This window comes from the organism of the source record quoted next, unplaced genomic scaffold (assembly GCF_019419815.1).
Source record: "Pyrus x bretschneideri cultivar Hongxiangsu unplaced genomic scaffold, Pyrus_bretschneideri_v1 Contig9, whole genome shotgun sequence".
Taxonomy (NCBI): domain Eukaryota; kingdom Viridiplantae; phylum Streptophyta; class Magnoliopsida; order Rosales; family Rosaceae; genus Pyrus; species Pyrus x bretschneideri.
The window spans coordinates 47,428-61,978 of record NW_025999831.1 but is presented as its reverse complement, the minus strand read 5'-3'; the positions used below and the strand labels follow the sequence as shown (position 1 = coordinate 61,978).

Sequence of the window (14,551 nt, the reverse complement as noted above, 5' to 3'; positions counted from 1 at the left end):
TTTGAACTTCTTTTTCTGTAGTAGACTTATTTAGTATAGATTATTTAACAAAACAATATAAATGCAAAATGTCACATTTTACTAGATTAATTATGGTATTCCCACCTGCATTATATAGACTTTCTAGAAATAAACAAAAGTAATTTGATCACATTGGTACTTCAACTATTACAAGTGTTTATTTAAGCGGTGGAAGGATTGAACTTGGAATGCAAAATACGTTGAAGAATCCACTAAAACAATCTACAACTTGCAAAATTCTTGTGATTAGTAACCATAAGTGTATTTACATATCACGACATTTTTTAAAGTATCACTATGTAACATAGTTGTAAGGTAAAATCTCTCCACCACATGAATTTTTTTTTTTTTTTTTTTTTTTTTTTTTCTGAAGCTGTCCAATTTAGTTAGAGGACCAAACATGTAACATTAACACCAAATTTGCGAATTTGTGTGGATTTGTCTCCAAATTAGAATATTTGGTCATTGGAGTATAATAACCACTTGGCACCTCGATATAACGTTAGTTGTATGTGTTTGTTTTAATTAATGAAATTCTCCATCGCGTCTGTAAAAAAATATATATAATATTTTATTTACATATATAATTATCACCCCAAAATCCAATCTGAAGGTTTAAGCCCATTGTTTTGCTCTCCATAGTCCATTTTTCTAATTACTTAGAGAAATTGACCAAATGTTATAAATTGCGAAAAACCTTTTCAATTTGAGCAATGTGAGATAATGAAATTTCTACTGATTCAACAAACCACACAATAGACTTGCCTTCATTATCATTTAAAATTGCATAACTACCCTGAATGGGCATGATTTTGTGAATAATTTGACTAAACCACACAATAGATTTACTCAAATAAATTTTGATATTGAACTCGTCATCCACACAATTTAGACTAAACCGTGCAAATTCGAATGGGGCAGACTAAAAAATGAAAACTTTATAAATTTGGATATCATCTCACGACTTATGTGGTTTACCCTATTTTGTTGTGCTTAATCTGATTTCAAATCTCTTGCATCCTTCATAAAATCTTGCTCCACTTAGTTACGAACCTTGGTTACAAAACTCTGCACAACATCTTTTTCCAAATCTGCTGATCGTTGTGCGCGCTTATTTGTATCAACTGTTTGACTTGTGGTAGTTATATGGTTTGAATGATTAATTAGCCATGATCTTTGGACAACCAATCACGTAATGGGAATAACAACCTACGGGCATGTAGCTCGACTCCATAGGCTTGAGAATCAGAGTACGCATAAAGAACGAGTGAACAAATGGATTACAAACGAATAGATTACTCAGTTAACTAAATGGAAGAGACCTTTACAAATTTGTCAAGACAACTACGTAACTCGTAAAAACTACATTGTGATTGACTTAATTCTCATGGTAAAATATAAGCTATATTTATAACGACATAAACCTAAAACACCCTAATACGTAAATACCAAAAATAATCTAATACAAAATCAACTCTCGAATTAATTTCTTAAATAAACTAATAGATTCCAACAGATAGTTGTTATGATCGGTTGTTGTTATGGCTTTGTTTTGGGCTAAAAAGGTCTTCGGGCATGCATGGCTCATGTCCATGAACTTGGCAGAGGTTAATAATTTGTTAACTCTCATCTAATTTCCAAATGCCCTCAGTAATACACATTTTCTCACTGCGCCGCCACACAAACGCATTTGGAACAAAAACAAAACATAATTACCTAAAAAATTTAAAATAAAAAATAAAATTTTTTTATGCTTTGACCAAGTGTTAATTAACAAAGAAAAACTAATTAAAATGACTTGAAAACTTTAAGTTTTAACGATAAAGACAAAATAAAAGGTATAGGGAATATTACCATGATTGATTTTTTTAGTGTAAAAATATAGTTTTTCATTAAAGTGAATAGTAACGGAAGCTTTTCATTAAAGCTCCCAATTAACAAAGCCGGCATGTCTTTGAATTTGCAAAGAAAAGCATTGATCTTCTTGTTCTCTGCGTGAGACCTTATGATTAGGATCGTTTCACGGGTTGTTTCTCCCTATGGCGTTTTTTGGTGGCCGTTTTGGGTTCTAGGGAAACATAAAATAAAATAGAGAATTACAATGGTTGTAACTTATCTTGATGGTTGTCTTATATAAAAATATCTCTCGACTATTGTACGAAGTGACACTTAAGAAAAATTAGTTGATTGTCATGAGATATATGCATAAGATGAATACTATATATTCGACCTTGTATTGGGTTGTTGAATGAGACGATATTAAATTTGTAATAGACTTGTAACCGAGTTGATTAAACATAAGTGAAGAAATAACACTAAGTTGTAGTTCTAGATGACAAAAGAATCAAAACTTAAAAAAAGAATAATACTTGCATTTTCCCCTTTTAGGTTGAGCTCATTCCCCCATTGCAAATTACTTATCTTCGCTGTATCGGAACAGTTCAACTCCTAAATCTCCATTTGAAGATTATCTCTACAAAAAATCATTAGAAGTGTGAGAATAGAAAATGTCAATAGTGATTTTGGTGTCACCAAGCTTCAACAAAAATATTTGGACAAAAATGTCCCCAAGACAAAAAAACTTCAAAGGCATCCCAAAATAATGCATCAAATAAGGCAAGGGCATTTTTGTCATTTTAATAGTATTTTATTTATTTATTATTATTATTTTTTTGTGGTTTGTTTGTTTGTTTAATTTTATAATTAGTACCTCACAATAGGCTGCCAATAATGTGATTCAATTTCTCTATTTTTAAACACGTTCAAAACATCTTAAGAAGCGTGTAATGCCGATTATAAAAAAGGTCTTCCACATGCGGATAATAATGTGATTAAATTAATTATCAAATGATTGTGTGTTTTTGTTTTTAACAAACGATATTATCTACAGTAAGGGGGAGGGGGTGGGCTTAGCTTTATAATGTGCTAGCAATAATGTGATTCAATTAGTTGTTTATTAAATATTATTTTCTTTATTTTTAAACACGTTCAAAACATCTTAAAAGGTATGTAAAGCCGGTTATAAAAAGATATTTCGCACACGGATAATAATGTGATTAAATTAGTTGTCAAATGATTGTTTTTTTTAACAAACGATATTATCTACACTAAGGGGGAGGGGGTGGGCTTAGCCTCACAATGGGCTAGCAATAATGTGATTCAATCAATTGTTTATTAAATATTATTTTCTCTATTCTTAATGTAAATTCTATAGAGACCGATTTTATTATGCGAATTTAGCTGTTTTAATTGGTGTAAGAGGGGTTTCTTCTAGCATGATCGAAGATTATTCATTTACTTCAAATATTTGACTTTTCCTTTGTCAATTTATGCATATAAATACATTTAAAACGTGTAAATCTCACGTAGCACGTCGTGATTCAAAAATGCCTTCTGCACACGCATGAGCACGTCCATGAAGGCTAGTATGCATAAGATGAATACTATATATTCAACCTTGTATTGGGTTGTTGAATGAGACGATATTCTCATTTCATTTAACTTTTATAAAGAAAAATTTGTAAGAGACTTGTAACCGAGTTGATTAAAAATAAGTGAAGAAATAACACTAAGTTGTAGTTCTAGGTGACAAAAGAATCAAAAGTTAAAAAAAGAATAATACTTGCATTTTCCCCTTTCAGGTTGAGCTCATTCCCTCATTGCAAATTACGTATCTTTGTCGTATCAGAACAGTCCAACTCCTAAATCTCCATTTGAAGATCATCTCTAAAAAAAATCATTAGAAGTGTTTAGTTATCCAATGTATCATAAATGGACAGTTCATCATCAATATGCTACTTGACACCTACATCCTTGATTTATTTGGTACAATTGGATGACAAAATTATTTTCTCCTTCAAAAGAAAATTAAGAATTTGGATAGTTCCGATTATGATTTCCACGACAAAGATATGTTATTTGCAAGTGGGGGAATGAGTTCGTCCCCCAAAGGAAAAATACAGTATTATCTTTTTTTTCTTTTCTTTTTTTTTTTTTTAAATGTCAACCCAACCCTAATCTGTAACAGTCACAATTCGGATTTGGGTTGAGTTCAAGTTGATATATGTTTATATGGGTTTGGGTTTAAGTTTGCCCAACTTAATCGAGTTCAATCTTGTAACATTTTATTTTGCAAGACTTTTTAAAATTTTGAATCAAACAACATCAATACTAGTTAAAATTCAATTTTACGTATCATCATCCATAAAGTAGTTAAAACAAATAATGTATAGACCATTTCTAATACATGAACCATACGAAGGTGAAATAAAATTAAAAGAAAATATCAAAGTTCTGACTAAATAAAACGTAAATGCAACATTATCATTCATTGTGCAATTACAGTATCCAAAACTTACCTAGTTATATAATATGAAGCAGGATGGGTCATATGTGCATGAGAGAATTAGGGCTAGAAATTTGGTTAGGCTTAAGTTGACAGTGACGGGCAAGCCATTAACTCGACCCAACAAATAGTCAAGTTGTGATCATGTTGGGTTTAAGCGGATTTTTATTTCATTCTAAAATGCCTAGTCGAATTTAAAATCAAATTAAGCATATACGAATTCAGTTGACCCAATCCAAATTGCCCCACAAAAAACAAACTACACGCATTATCTTCCCCGCCTTTTCCGTCCGTCCTTTAACCTTAGTAGGGAAAAGGCATAATAAAGCCGACCATGCCATAACCTATTTTATTAGCACATAGTCTGGTGAGCCGACCAAAGGAGGTCTTCCATATTTTTATCTTTTAAGTCGAGGGTTTCGATGTATATTCAACCATTCAAAATCTTATAAATAGACCAGACACATGCATTCTCACACCAGAATACAGATTAGTACACCCAAGTGAGAGCTAATACAAAGATTAATATCTGTATTATCAAATCAATTAGCTCCAATGGCTTCCAACAAATTTGTCACCCTAGTTACCCTTCTTGTGGTCCTTCTTCCTACAATCGCCATGGCAACGGACTATGTCGTCGGAGGTGATAGCGGCTGGAACACTGGTGTTAATTATTCAGCGTGGGCCAAGGACAAAATGTTTCATGTTGGTGACGCACTAGGTAATATACACACAACATATATATATATATATATATATATATATATGCGAGATTCACAATCTGACAAATCATATATAAGTCCGGCAAAAGAACATTATTGTTACCGTACACATAAACAAATGATTAATTTATAACAACGTATCATGCAAATTTGTACGTTCATGCAGTGTTCAAGTACTCGAACCCACCCCACAATGTGTTCAAAGTGAACGGAACTGGGTTCAAGGCATGTGTTAAACCAACAGGAAATGATCAACCACCACTTACCTCTGGAAACGACAGAATAGAGCTAAAGACTCCGGGAAACAAATGGTACATTTGTGCAGCTGCCAATCACTGTGATTTGGGCCAGAAGCTTGTTATTACTGTTATGGACACCGCGCCTGCATCTGCTCCATCCTCCGCCGTTCGCGGGATCATCATTTCTGGATACCAAGTCTTCGCCGCCGCTGTCGTCGGAGTCTTCCTTGCTATTGCAGCCTGATGAACATATCGATCAACACATACAATATGCATAAATACACCAAAAGACATGAATAAGTATAACACGTGTGTTGTTCTTCTAATTTTAATTTTGTGCGACATACAATAAGAGAATTTAATTCTGTATTAGAAGCTAGCATGTTGATGCAATTGCTCAATCACAGAGAGTCTGCTCTTCTATCATCATTCCAAATTTATTATTGATTAAAATTTAATAACATTTTTGCATCTGCGCTGGTTAAATTCGTATTGGTGTTACTTGTTTTGGTCTACGCATTCGTACGTACTGAACTTCGTGGATAAATCATATTCATCATCTCAAGATTGCCACTGGCCCACTGCTAACACCTACAACGTACTTTTCTCAAAGCCTAAATGCTTCAAGGCGAATAATGGGAATCCAGCTCCTATTCAGATTCTTTTTGTGAGGATTCAAAAATTCGTGAATCATATTTGTTTATCGTATATCTTGTGGTCAGAAATTATTTTTAAATATTTTTATTTAAAAGTAAACACAAACAGTACCACATAAAAATTGACCGCATGATGTACGATGAACAAATACGATTCATGAATTTCCAAGATTCTCATCAAAAGGATCTGGAGAGGATCCTGTTGGGAATAATAGTAAGGAAATAAAACAAAATATTCCTCATTTCACAATTATATAATAAAAAATAAATGATCCGATAAATTTAAACGATTACACGATGTAACTTAATGTGCACACTGTAAAGGGCGACCTTGGTATATTAATACCAACGTCATTTTGCATTATTAAAAATAACTTTAAGATAATAATGTAACTTTTTGGAGTGTATATTTGAACAATTACGGTATAACCATACCTTAAACTTAATAGGTTAACGTCATATTGCAACACGATAATGATCTGGTGTAAGTGCATAATGTTCTCTAGTAATATCATAAGTTTATATAGTAATAGTACGTCATTCATATAACAATAAACGTTAATATAGTAATAATCTCGTAATTTTTTGTTTTCAACTTAAGCTGCATCATTATTATGTAATCTTGAAATGTAATTTTAAATCATCATAGTCCATCTTAAATAATACCAATACTTTATTTTTGAATAAAGTACCGTAGAATCTCCCAATAAAAAAATTACTCTAACAAGAACAAAACTATTTAACTTTGGTTGACTAAGCTATCAACTCTCCCATAACAAAACTACAAAGGGAGAACAACTTAATATCAACCTCTCTAAAAATAAATAAGTTGTCCTCACATTCACGTGAATCGAACAGGTGACTACCACCAACCAACTTAATACTAAATACCACTAAACTAACTACAGTTACGTATCTTGCTAGTTATCTGCCAACATAAACATATCGAATTAAAAATTGTAGGTAATGCCACACAATTTTTGTGATAAATGCAATTTTGGAGTTTACACAAAATGTTTTGTATCCTCGACTAAAAAATATGATAAGACATTTAGAAGCGGTCTTACCATTTATTTATATACATTGGTGTACCATGTAATTTAACAAATGATGTATACAACTAACATTTAATGAGATAAACTCACCGATTAACATGACATATACCCAACATTTGGCACATCAAATGGTATACTAATGTGGTCTCTCTAATATTTTCCTCATAAAAAGCTTATTTTTGTGATATTTTTGACCCGCATTGTAAGGATCTTAAAATTCCTGCAAGACATTCCGGACATGTTCATGCCGACAAGACTATGTTGAGGCTAAGTTCTTACCCCGCGTAAAGCAACCACAAACCTTAATCATGAGAACTATTCATTGACATATCACTTGAAGCAACCACAATTAAATTCAACGCCTCTAACCAAGAAAGTATTATGGGTTGGAAGAAGGAGCAACTGAGAAAAACATGATCTCTAATATCCAACGATCGTTGTTAGAAGTTGATCAAGTCAAGAATAAACCAAAACATCATTTTCCAAGCTCATTCGTTTCCTTCTCGAAGACGATACATGTGAAGCATAAATTATAATAAGCCCACCAAATATACTCCTAATGTTAACATAGTATGGTAAGCCGACCGTAATCGATCTTCAAATTTGTCTCTAATTCGAGGCTTTGGATGAACTTTACAACAAAAACTATATTATAAATAGACCCTAAGCATACCTCAATGGTATCATCACTATGTTGTGCTAGGATACAACTAAACTATTGGAAGGAACTCAAGCTAACTCACAGGAAATATATCAAATAGAATGCAAGAACAAAATATAAAGGATACCACGATTTTAACAAGGTTCCTTAACAGTTAGTATAACTGGAGTACGTTCTCGGAGCAGTAGGAGCTCACTCAATAATCCACTATCAACCAAATGAGAGTTTACAAAATATTGACAAGCTCACAATCCAAAAATCTAATACACCCAATAGCTCTTACACATCAAAGAAACAAATAGAAAAAGAAATATGATGAATAATTTCTTCTCTATACATATAGCTCAAAGCTATTACAACAACTACTTTGATGGATGATTACTAACCAAAGAGAGGAGCTCTTTTTCAAATGGGGGATGCGGCACCCCTTCTGCTCTCTGCATCTGCAATCAGAAAATGCTCTCTTTGCTGCTGCTCTCTCAACTCTCCCTCGGTATCTATTTTCACCAAAGGCAACAAGTGTGAGAGCCAAAACCGAATTCTCTGCTAACAACAAAACCAGCCTTCCTTTTTTTCTACAAACATCATCATGGCCTTTTTATCTTTTCAACAAACATCATCATTATGATTTAACTTTTGTATTTTTGTATTTATTATTTCTTTCTAGCCGAAAGGCATTTGTCACTTGGTCACTAAATCCAATAATCTCCACCTTAGTCAAGTTTCGAAAGCGTCATGACGAGCCAAACCAACATAATTAACAATCAATATAAAAACACTCCCAAATACTAGCAGGAGAACAACTCATGCCAAGCTAAATGCTCCAAAACTCGTACTGCTTAACGTTTTCTTTATATAGGCAAAATGAGTCAAGTTCAAGCAATGAATAAACTTGGCTACACCAACAACCTTAGTCAACATATCAGCGGGGTTGTCTTTAGTTGGAATCTTCTGGAGAATTATCTCTCTTTCACCAACGACTTCACGCATGAAGTGATAACGCACACCTATGTGCTTGGTCCTCGTATGATGAACCTGATACTTAGCCAAATAAATGGCACTCTGACCATCACAGTGCACCTCCACCTGCTTCTGATCAACCCCTAAATCTCTAATCAGTCCATGTATCAAAATGGCCTCCTTTATAACTTCAGCAACTGCCATCTATTCAGTCTTTGTAGTGGACAAGGCAATAGACGACTGCGAAATAAACCTCCAACAAACTAGCCCTTTAGCCATAGTAAACACATAGCTTGTAGTAGACTTCCTTTTATTCAAATCACCCACATAATCTAAATCAACATAACCAACTGCAAAGTGACCAATACGAGAGTCATCCCTCTCAAAGCATAAACCAACATCTCGAGTACCATGGAGATACCTCAATATCCACTTAGCTGCATGCCAATGCTCTCTTCCAGGATTATGCCTATATCGACCCACCATACCAACTGCATAAGTAATATCCGGTCTAGAGCATACCATTGCGTACATCAAACTGCCAACCAAATTTTCATATGGTATATTTTTCATTTGTAGCTTCTCTTGATCAATTTTAAGACATTGTATAGAACTCAATTTAAAATGAGAAGCCAAAAGGGTACTAATCGGTTTGTTGAATCATGAACTCCAAACTTTTGAATCAACTTCTCCAGGTATTGTCTTTGATTCAAGCATACCAAACCCTTCTCTCTATCTCTAGTGATCTCCATGCCAATGATCTTCTTTGCTTCACCAAGATCCTTCATCTCAAACTCATTTTTCATTTGCTTCTTCAATATTTCAATCTCTTCGACATTCTTTGAGGCAATCAACATATCATCAACATATATCAACAAATAAACGAAAGACCCATCTTGCAACTTCTTGAAGTACACACAATGATCATATTGACTTCTAGAATAATTTTGGCTCCTCATAAATTTATCAAACCTCAATTACCATTGTCTTGGAGATTGCTTTAAGTCATAAAGTGATTTCTTCAACTTGCAAAACAAATTCTCCTTCCCTTTTACTTTATACCTATCCGGTTGACACATATAGATCTCTTCATTCAAATCACCATGTAGGAAAGCCGTCTTCACATCAAGTTGCACAAGCTCAAGATCATATTGTGCAACAAGAGCTAACATAATACGAATTGAGGAGTGCTTCATAATAGGAGAAAAGATTTCATTGTATTCAATGCCCTCCTTTTGTGCATACCCTTTAGCAACTAATCTTGCTTTGAATCTCACATTGCTTTTCTCATCAACACCTTCCTTCTTGGCATACACCATAGCTTTCTTATCGTTAGACAATTTAGCTAACTCCCAAGTCTTGTTCTTCAAGAGAGAATTCATCTCATCACCCATGGCATTGCACCACTTCTCCTTTTTCTCACTCTCAATGGCTTTCTCAAAATTGGATGGAATCTCATCAGTGATAATAGGAAGAGTAAAAGCGGCATAGTCATTATACTGAGCTGGCTTGGTAATATGTCTTTTTCCTTTGTTTTTGGCAATAGACTCTTGAGGTGAAACTTGCTCTTCATCTTGAATGAAATCTTCAAGTTCAACTTCTTCAACATCCTCATGGTCTTCCACTTCTTCACTTGTAGTGGCTTCGACATTAGCGAACATAGGATTTGAAGTACTAGAGGCAAGTTTCTTAAGCTCCACATGTTGGACATCTTTCACATTCTTCTCAGAGTCTCTGAACATACTTTCTTCGTCAAATGTCACATCTTTGCTGATTACAAGTTTCTTCAGACACCACAACTTGTAACCTTTGACACCACTACTAAAATCACAAAAGATAGCCTTTTTGGCTCTAGGATCAAGTTTATTTTCAGTTGCATGAAAATAAGCAGGTGAACCAAAAATACGAATATAGTCATAATCAGAAGAAGATTTTCTAGTCCATACCTCCATTGGTGTCTTATCCTGAACATCAGTTGAGGGTAATCGATTGATGATGTGACATGCATAAGTAACTGCCTCTACCCAAAACGACTTGCTCAAACCCAACTGAAACAACATGCATCTTACCTTCTTAAGCAAGGTTCGATTCAATCTTTATGTAACTCCACAACATAACTCCATTTTGTTGTGGAGTTCCCCGGACACTGAAATGTCTCACAATCCTTTCCTCTTTGCCAACTTTAAAGAAAGGGTTGGATGTGTATTCTCCGCTATTATCCGATCGCAAAATTTTTATCTTCCTCCTAGTCTGGTTCTTAACCATTTTCTTCCAACCCAAGAAAATGCTCAACACCTCACTCTTGTGCTTCATTGTGTAAACCCAAGACCTTCTTGAATAATTATCAACAAAGGTCACAAACATATGTCTACCACTCAAAGAGGAAGTCTTTGTATGACCCTAAACATTTGAATGCACATAATCAAGAATGGCCTTTGTCTGATGTATTGCAGTACCAAACTTCACTCTAGTTTGCTTCCCCAAGACATAATGCCTAAATCAAGCTCACAAATAGAGAAGGAAATATAATGAATAATTTCTTCTCTATTGATGAACCAATATCTATACTATATATTTTTCCCTTTTATATTTCTTTTCTTGTCTAGTTTAGTTAGAAGTTAGAAGTATTTGTGATACTTTTGCCATATGGTGTTTCTAGGAGCATCAGGATCGAGTTTGGTGAAAAAGTATGCAAATGGTGGAATTTTTCAATGATTCCCGTTGGAGCTGATTCACAAGATATCGAAGATAATCATCTCAAGTTTTCAGCTTAAAATTCCCAACCAATTGTTCCTAGTTTAAGAACGAAAACAGGTCAGTGTGTTGATGGGACAATTTGGACCTCTGAAGGTTGCATGAGAGATAAGTACATAATTAAAGCCTAAATTCGGAAACTTTCTTCTTAGCTTTTAAAGTAGATGTTTCAAGCTTTCTAAGGACATCTCATTCATTGAAATCTAAGGACTTTTGGTATACTAAACGTATCGAGGCAGGGCACGTTCTGTTTGCCCATTTAAATTAGGAAGTCAATTTTAATTGACATTTATTTTGTGTCTCCTGATCTGATCTGGAGTGTGGATGATTGGAGTCTCTTTTAAGTATGCATTAGGGGGATTTAAATAGGTAGGGCGATAATAATAAAGAGGGGGCTGTTTTCAGAGGAGGCGATCAGAGAGCTTAGGAAGAATTCTTGTAAAAAAGGGTTGTTCTTTTTCTTTGATTCTTCATGGATAATTCCGTATTTATTTAGACAAGTATGTATAACTAATTTCCTTTTGCTAGAGTGAGGCCGTGAGCCTTAACATGATTACGTAGATTTCTCTTTTAATTGCTTAAGTGTTGTTACATAATTGCATTGACATTTTCAAAATTCATTGAATTAAACTATCTATGTATCTTGATCTTTGATCACCATTAGGATGCTTAGAAAAGTCATTGGATGCAATTTTGAATGAATATCACATTAAAATTGGTTATTCTTCTTGTGATTGAGGATTGTAATTTCTTCTAAGGTTAATATCATACTTTTAGGGATATCCAAATGTCATGGATAAATTGCATGTTGTGGTATTCGTTTTAGCTTGAATGTCACAAGTAAACTACACAGGGAAAAACCCAACCTTCAAAGCATGTGTGTTTTTGATTACTTAAGCAATTGCAAGATCTACGTAGGAGTGTTGTTGGTAAAGGTTGAACTCTAGTGCCTTGTCATTCTAATTTTCTTCAGTTATTTTTTTTTTTATCTTATGTTGCTACATTTACTTGTTTTGTTTAATTGGATCACTATTTCTATAAGCTAATTCCCATTTTAGATATTTGTTTAAGTCACGTACAGTAGGTTTTAGTTTTCTCAATAGTGTAGTTCTTAGAGTTAACTAAGTTAAATATTCCAAAACTTGTAAATTGTTTATACTAGTCCTTGAGGAGATCAACCTTGCTTGAGCCATTCTATACTACAAAAACTTGTTCTCTTGCAAGAATTTTCTTTGGTTTAACCTTTCTTTTACTGGTGGTAAAATTTCTATCAAGAAATTGGCGCCGTTGCTGGGGACTGCGCCATTAGTTCTCGAGGTTTTGTGTTTATTTTGCTTATGCTTATGATTATGTCTTATTTTTATTAGTTGTTATTTTTTATATATAAAAAAAGACAGAAATTTGTTGTTTAGTTAGTTTCATTATAAATTTTATCTTTTATTTTTATTTTTGTTGTGGCATAATATTTTGGTTGTTTGTTCAGGTTATAGGTAGTATATGGTGATTGGAACAATGTCCAAGAATCAAGTTCTTGCTCCTTATGACCCTGAACCAGAGAGAACTGCAAGGAAGTTAGCTAGAGAAAGATATTTAGCACAAGATTCCAACCCTTGCGATATTTTTCTTAGGGAGCTGTTTCGTGATCATGAGAGCAGCACATCTATGTTCCAACCTTTGGCCCCAGTTGCAAACATGGCCCTAGCCTTACCTGCAGTAGATCAACCTTTAAGGAATTCATTGGCAGCGAGAATCAATGCAGTGCCATGGTGCATTGTATATCTAGATGTGGAAGATGGGACAACCTTTGAAATCAAACCTCACATCCTCAACATATTGCCGTACTTTCATGGGTTGCCAAACAGTGACCCCAACATGCATTTGACTGATTTTTTTGAGGCATGTGACAACACCATAATCAGAGGTTTCTCTCCTGAAGCTATCAAGTTACGCTTGTTCCCCTTCTCTTTGAAGGACAAAGCCAAGGCGTGGCTGCATTATCTCCCTGCCAATAGCATTACATTATGGACAGAATTGCAAGAAATATTTCTCAGTAAGTTTTTTCCCTCTTCCAAGACTCTTGCACTCAAGAAAGAGATATTGGCTTTTGCTCAAAAGGCAAACAAGTCTTAACATGAAGCTTGGGAACGGTATAATGAGATGTACATAAAATGTCCTCATGCTGGGTTTGATTTTGACTTTCAAGTGAACATCTTTTATGATGGTCTCAAAGCCACCACCAAGAGTCAAGTGAATGCATCTGCTGGAGGGTCACTAATGTCGAAATCAGCAAGGGAAGCATTTGAGTTATATGATATGACGGTGTCTGAATCCCAGCAATGGACAGAAGAACAAACACAAAAGAGGGGAGTTTTGGAGATTTCTCAGAGTTCTCCAAATGTTTCTGCTCAAATTGCTAAACTGGAGAAGAATTTCAATGCCAAGTTTGCTGCCTTAATGCAACTCTCTTCCATGCCCAATGCCCTAGAAGTTTGTATCATTTGTAGCGAGACAACTCATGAAATTACTCAATGCCCCAACAAGGATAGCTACCCTGATCTTGTGCAAGAGCATGTGAATATGGTGAATAATTATAATAGACCCAGGAATGTCCTTCATTCCAACACATATAATCCTGGGTGGAAGAACCATCCCAATCTTAGTTGGGGTGGCAACCAACAGCCATATCAATACCAACAGTCTTACCATTCAACTAGTGAGATAAAGAAATCATCTGTTGAATACCAAATGTCACAACTAGCTCAACATATTTCCACTATCTCTAATAGCACCAACAATTTTGTCCAATCCACACAAACTAGCATTCAGAATCTCACGACATCAGTGGGGAATTTAGAGACTCAAGTTGGACAGCTTGCTACCAAGTTCAATGAAAGAGAGAAATGAAGGTTCCCGAGCTAACCTGAGCAAAATCTAAGAGGGATGAAGCATTGCAAAGTCATATGGACATTGAGAAGTGGCAATAGCTATGACAACAGAGAAATGGTGCATCATGAGGCTGAAGAGGAAGAATAAGACTTTACTAAAAGTGTACCGTTGGCTGCAAAGTCTCGGTGAGGGGTTGTTTCTGCAGCGGGTATTCCAGATCCTAGCGCAAGTGACAAAGTGCAATCTTAACCC

General features: G+C 34.6%; 1 non-coding gene across 1 annotated transcript; it reads right to left on the bottom strand.

Moving 5' to 3' along the window:
* Window positions 1-13,492: 13,492 nt before the first annotated feature.
* LOC125473621 lies at window positions 13,493-13,599 on the bottom strand. Its single transcript, XR_007255458.1, has one exon. It is a non-coding gene; the product is annotated as a small nucleolar RNA R71 (small nucleolar RNA).
* Window positions 13,600-14,551: the final 952 nt, after the last annotated feature.